Consider the following 6,353-nt stretch of genomic DNA (forward strand, 5'->3'; position numbering starts at 1 on the left):
CACAGGAGACAGAGCTCTGCAGTGTCCCCATCATGTCCTGGAGCCTTCCTCTCTCAGGGCCTATGCAGTGAGCCTTTGTCAAGTTTTCCAGGAAGGAGCTCCTGGAACCACAAAGGACTGTCTTCTCCTCAGTTCCATAAGGTGTAGGTCCTGTGACAGCAGACTCACAGACCCCTGTCTGAGTATATTGGTCACTTGGGCAGAAAGTCACCCCTTTGTGCACTGGAAGCCTTTGCAATGGAGGTTATTATGGCTCTGAGACAGACACCCCATAATGTAATGATCTATGTTACTGAGGATTCAGCCTGAATGGGAGGCAGGCTGTTACTTCAGACCTGGGGTGATGGCTCAGAGCTCACAGGCTGCTGTTCCCCCAGACCTTTTCTCTGCTCCTCTTGTTCTGTCCACTGTTCCATTGTCACTAACTGTTTCTAGGACTAGAGCAATACCACGCATTTATATAATAATATAGAAAACATATATATGGCTGTTATAAGAATTTGGACAAATGTTTTTTATGACCAATAAAGACAATATATATTATCTATTAATGTCTTATTATGGTGTATTATATTACATATTTCTTAAAATGAAACCCAAGATCTATCTTAGACTAAATGACACTTAGTAATTGTACATTAACTTTTTGTGGTTCTAACTCCTGGTTCATATTTTATTTGGAGCATCTGCATCAATATGAAATTTTATTGATCTGTAATTATCTGGTGCATTTGTCACTGTCCAACTGCTTTAAAATGAACAAAAACATTTTACATCTTTTTCAATATTACAGAAAAATTATAATAAAAATAATTTGAAGTCATCTGATCTCTGAAGATCTGTTGAATGTTCCTGTGAAACAGTCTATATCTTTGCCTTTGTGTGAAGGAGTTCCACAACATTTTCTATTTTATAAGAAAATTGATCTATTATTTATTTTATTTTTGATGTAGCCCGTGTTGCATCTTAGTAAAGTGTACATCTTCTCTATTTTTAAATAAAGGTTAGTAATCTTAGCTTTATTTATTTATTTTACATGTACGACCAGCAGGTGATGCTGTGGGGCTGCCCTGAGGTCCTTCTACAGCTGCTCAGTGAGGACCATTCACTCAAAGGGGCCCGGGCCTGGGGGCCAGGCTTTGTGCTCTCTGAAGAGGAAGCAGCGGCTGTGTCCTCTCTGGCCTGGCAGAGTCCCCTGAGCAGGGACCTTTGTGTGTCTCAGCAGGTGCCTCCTGCCAGGGCTCCCCCAGGTGGTGAAGTAAACCTCCATCTTCCTCAGTGTGGGGTGTGAGCTGAGCCCCAGCACCAGGACTGAGGGAGAGGCTGGGGCATCACTGGATGGACACACATTTGCATGGACAGCCCCTCCCCTGGCGGAGGGTGGGGAAGAAAAGGGGGCCTGGGCAGCCCAGCCCCACTGTGGAGCTCAGGGGCTGTGCACCATGGCCTGGACTCCTCTCCTCCTCGTGCTCCTCTCTCACTGCTCAGGTAGGGGCAAGCTCGGGGACCAGGCCTCATTTCCTCGTCACGTTCCTTTTATGTTCAATTCCTGAGAAATCACACTGTGGTCTCTGTGGCAGCACTGACCAGTGTCTGTATTTCTGCAGGTTCCCTCTCCCAGCCTGTGCTGACTCAGCCGCCCTCCCTCTCTGCATCTCTGGGAGCAACAGCCAGACTCACCTGCACCCTGAGCAGTGGCTTCAATGTTGGCAGCTACCATATATACTGGTACCAGCAGAAGTCAGGGAGCCCTCCCCGGTATCTCCTGAGGTTCTACTCAGACTCAAACAAGCACCAGGGCTCCGGGGTCCCCAGCCGCTTCTCAGGAGCCAAAGACGCCTCGGCCAATGCAGGGCTCCTGCTCATCTCCGGGCTGCAGCCTGAGGACGAGGCTGACTATTACTGTGCTACATGGGATGGCACCTCTAAGACTTACACAGTGTTTCAGACCCGCAAGGAAGTGAGACAGAAACCTCCCATCTGCTCTGCAGTCCTGGTGCCGTCACCCCAGCTGGTGGCTCTGACCGACTCTAGCTCAGCAGTGACTGTGTTCACATAATCATTCACCACCTGAGTTTCTCAGGACCCGTAGTTCTGACAATGTCACATCTTTTTCTTCAGTTCAACTTTTATATTGATTCCTTGAGCTTATGTTCTCATTGTGTTAATGCTTTCATGAACATAAAGTTCTTGGTGAGAGAAAAATTTTTCATAGAGACATTTAAAGAGGTCTAGTCAGGTTGATTCAGACCAAGGTCAGCTCAGAGTCGAGGAGTGACTAATATATGATTCTCATCTGAGGGCTCAGATCTGAATTTTGTGATAGAAACCAACGTTTGGCATAAATTATTGTCTTATATATACTAACAGTGAACTATCAGAATTAAAAAAATAACAACAGTACAGTTTTCATAGGCTGCGGTCAGTCAAAGTGTTGTCCCAGCTGGTCACTTTGGAGTCATGTGCCACGCGAGGCTTCCCAGGGCACACAGGTGGGCTGGGACCTGGGGGTGCTCGGTGGACTTCAACGGGCTCCCCTGGATGTAAGGGCACCTTGTCTAGCACGAGGATGTGGGCTGAGGGCTGTGGCATCTCCTGGGTTCCTGACAGCGGGTCCTGCAGCCCCCAGTACCTCCCCACTGACTCAGAACCGTAGACAGTCAGGGAGCTCTGGGGAGTCTTCTTCCCCATTGGCAAAGTTAGCAGTCAGTGGAGATTCTTACCCCGAGCTGCCAATTGTTAGAAAGATGAATGGACATCACCCAAAGCATCCTGAAAGCCAGCAAGAAATTTGGGTAGAAAAGGAAGCCCTCCCCTTGCTACACCTACAAGAACTGCGGGCTTGAGCAGGAAGGGGAGATGGTCTTTGAGACAGGAGCCCAGCATTCTCCCAGGTGACACAGCACCTAAGAAACCTCTTTCTTTTGCGCAAACACCTGCCTCACGAATGGCTGTCCTTGCAGCAGGCAGCAGGACCCATTTGTTTAGTTACAGTTTTATTTGTAAGAACATGAAGAAGAAATACTTAAGGATAGATCTAAAAGAAATGAATGTCTTATACAGTGAAAATTGCAAAATTTGGCAAGATTTATACTAAAGTAGATATTCTAGTTTGTGGTTCAACATTCTCAGTGTGGTTAAGACAACAGTTTGTCCCAAATTGAACAGAAAACAAACTGCAAGGTTTTCAGGTAATACGTACTTTCAATGAAAATGAGGTGGGAATTTCAGCAGAGAAATGGAAACTGTAAGAAAAGATAAAGATAAGAGTCTTCTGGAATAACCTTCTCTAGGTCCTTGAGACAGGTTGGAGACCTGGGGAAGGTGGAGTAGATGATGTAGTTTGATCTGAAGGCCGTCTACTGGCAGAATTCCTTCTTCCTGGGAAAGGCCAGTCTTTGCGATACCAAGTCCTTCCATTGATCAGATGAGGCCCTCTCCCGTTATAGATGGCAATCCTCTTTTATCAGTCTAGTAATTTAATTACTACATCATTAAAAACATATATTTGCAGAAACTACTAGAATACTGTTTGACCAGATACCTGGGATCATGGCGGCCCTAAGCCATGACCACTGCAGGCCCCTCACTCTGCTCTGGCTATGAATGGGAGGCTGACCAGGGCCCAAGGAGCAGGGATCAGGTTGTCTCCACCATGTCCCGGGTTCCCCTGCTCCTCCTAGATTACACACGACACCTGTGATGCTTCCTGTTGCTCATGCTCACACAGGTGTCCCGCCCTGCTCTGCCCACTTCATGCAGTGGGGACCCGGCCCTGTGCACACAGGTCCCTGCATCTCTCCCTGCTCATCCAGCCTCCTTCAGGGCCTGGGACCCGGGACAGAAAGCCAACAAGTACTGTCCTGGCAGAGGCAGCAGCCTGGGATAGAACACTGTGATATTGACCCGTGAGTGTTTCTGATACCTCAGCAAAACTCTGCACCCACTGAAACACCCACATGCTCTGGGAATGTTGGTTCTTGTGTGAATTAAGCTGTGGACAAAGTGAGCAGCATCCCCTAAATCTCAGCTCACATTAATTTTTTAAAAATATGCTATATTGATTATGCTGTTACAGTTGTCCCAATTTCTTTTCCCTTTTCTCCCCTCTACCCAGTGACCCGCCTCCCTCCAGTTGTCCCCAACCTTAGTCCATGACCATTGGTTGTGCATACAGTTCTTCTCAACATCTTCCTGTCTACTCCACTCCCTCCTACTATGCTTCCTAATTCCTGTACCATCTCCTTCCCTTTCTCTGCTTCCTCCTCTCTGCTGACCTCCCCCCATACTGTTCCCATATGTATAATTCTTTTCCCACTCTCGTTGCCTACTTAGTTTGCCTTTGTTTCGGGTCCCTAGCTTCTGTTGTTGGTTGTTGTGATGCAGTTTTCATTTTAATGTTCATAGTTTTGATCCTCTTTCTCCTAAAAAAGTCCCTTTAACATTTCATATAACAGTGGTTTGGATCTGATGAACTCATTCAGTTTTACTTTGTCCTGAAAGCACTTTCTCTGCCCTTCTATTCTGAACGACAGCTTCACTGGATAGAGTAATCGTGGCTGTAGCTTTTTGATTTTCATTACTTTGAATATTTCTTGCCGGTCCCTTCTTGCCTGCAGAGTTTCTTTGAGAAATCAACTGGTAGTCTTATTGGGACCCCTTTGTACATAATTCTCTTTTCTCTTGCTGCTTTTAAGATTCTTTATCCTTAACTTTTGACATTTTGATTATAATGTGTCTTGGTGTGCTTCTCCCTGGGTCCAGTTGCTTTGGAACTCTCTGTGCTTCCTGGACCTGTAAGTCTATTTCCTTTCCCAAGTTAGGGAAGTTCTGCTTCATTATATTTTTCACATAATTTTTTAATTTCTAGTTCTTCTTCTTCACCTTCTGGCAACCCTATAATTCAGATGTTTGCTCTCTTATAGCTGTCCCATAGGTTTCTGAACCTCTCCACATTTTCCTCACTTTTCATTTCCTCTTTCTGCACTGGTTGACTGTTTGTTCCTTCCCTATGTTCTGATTTTTTTAATTTAATCCCTGATTTTCTTTCCCTTACCACTAGTTTTGTATGTGTTTTTGTTCATTTCAGCAGGACTAGCCTTCATTCCTTCGCTGTCTTATTTAAGATCTGCTCTCAGGCCTGTAAGCATTCTTATAAATAAAGCTCTGAACTGTTCCTCAGAAAGATTTCCTATTTGCTGATCCATTAGATCAGATATTTGCTGTCTGCTCAGCTGCACCACCGGGATCTTTTTCATGATCTGTGCCATCCTGACAGTTTTGTGTTTACTGGGCTTCCTGGGCAGGGCTGTCACACCTCCTACACTATAGGGGGCTGAGCCCCATGCACTCATCATACCGGGTAACACTTCTGACCACACTGTGGTGTTTTGTGTGGGGGCGGGGGTCCAAAATGGATTCTTGCTGTTGTACTTTCTGCTGAGAGACTGGGAGCTTCTTCCTCTATCCCCACCCCCTCTGGCCTTCACAGTCCAAAGCAATGGGGGTCAGCCTTCCCCGGCGTTGGAATCGCGAGTTGACGGCTTCTGGTCTGCAGCTGAGGGTGCTCGCCAGGTGTTTCTCGCCTCTTTTTTAATATGGGTGTCTGTGCTAACTGCCGTCCCGCTGCCATCGCCACTGCCACCAGCACAGCTTGACCTCTCTGCCCCGGCTTCACCCCTCCTACCCTTCTGGACAAGCACCCCTTCTTTATAACTTCATACGATGGACTTCCATGTAGCTTTATTTTCTCTGACTTCTGGTTATTTCTGGTTTTGCAATAGATGTATTTCTTCTCAGTTGTGGAGGGAAATGGAACATGTCAGTCTAGGCCTCCATCTGGGCCTATTTTTATATCTTTCAGGCTCCTGCCTGTAGGCTGGGCTGGCACACCCACCCACAACAGGGTCAGATCTCAGGCACAAGGTCATCCGTAGCAGAAGGAGCAGCACCACAGACATGCACAGGACGGCCTGGAACACAGGCACCGGCTCAGCCCTAATATTGTGGTCCTGGGAGGTCGGTCTCAGAGCCCCCTTTTCAACCAGAACAGCATTTCCAGTGCTTTACTATCAATATTTTGAACACAATTTCCATCATTATTCGTCATCTTTGAATTTTTAACTCAATCTTATTGATGTGACTTTTATATACAATAACATACATGCATTTAAATCGGTAAGAGATGACTAATATATAAACTATATTAATAAAATTTTATCATGGCAAATAAAATTTTTTTTCCTAGAACTTTCTGCATGATTGCCCCTTTTGACTCTCAGATAATGTCACAAACAATGTCATATGGCAAGGTCCCTGCCGACTTTTGACTGTGAGCTTGAGAATAGACTCCC

General features: G+C 45.9%; 1 pseudogene across 1 annotated transcript; it reads left to right on the top strand.

Annotated features, from left to right (window-relative positions):
* Positions 1–1,430: 1,430 nt before the first annotated feature.
* LOC149997073 (putative non-functional immunoglobulin lambda variable 5-48 pseudogene) lies at positions 1,431–2,059 on the top strand (annotated as a pseudogene). Its single transcript, XR_016514254.1, has 2 exons — positions 1,431–1,488; positions 1,608–2,059. The product of XR_016514254.1 is annotated as a putative non-functional immunoglobulin lambda variable 5-48 pseudogene (transcript).
* The last annotated feature ends 4,294 nt before the right edge of the window (positions 2,060–6,353 follow it).

This window comes from Furipterus horrens, unplaced genomic scaffold, assembly GCF_987537825.1.
Source record: "Furipterus horrens unplaced genomic scaffold, mFurHor1.1.pri manual_scaffold_11, whole genome shotgun sequence".
NCBI classification, from domain to species: Eukaryota; Metazoa; Chordata; class Mammalia; order Chiroptera; family Furipteridae; genus Furipterus; species Furipterus horrens.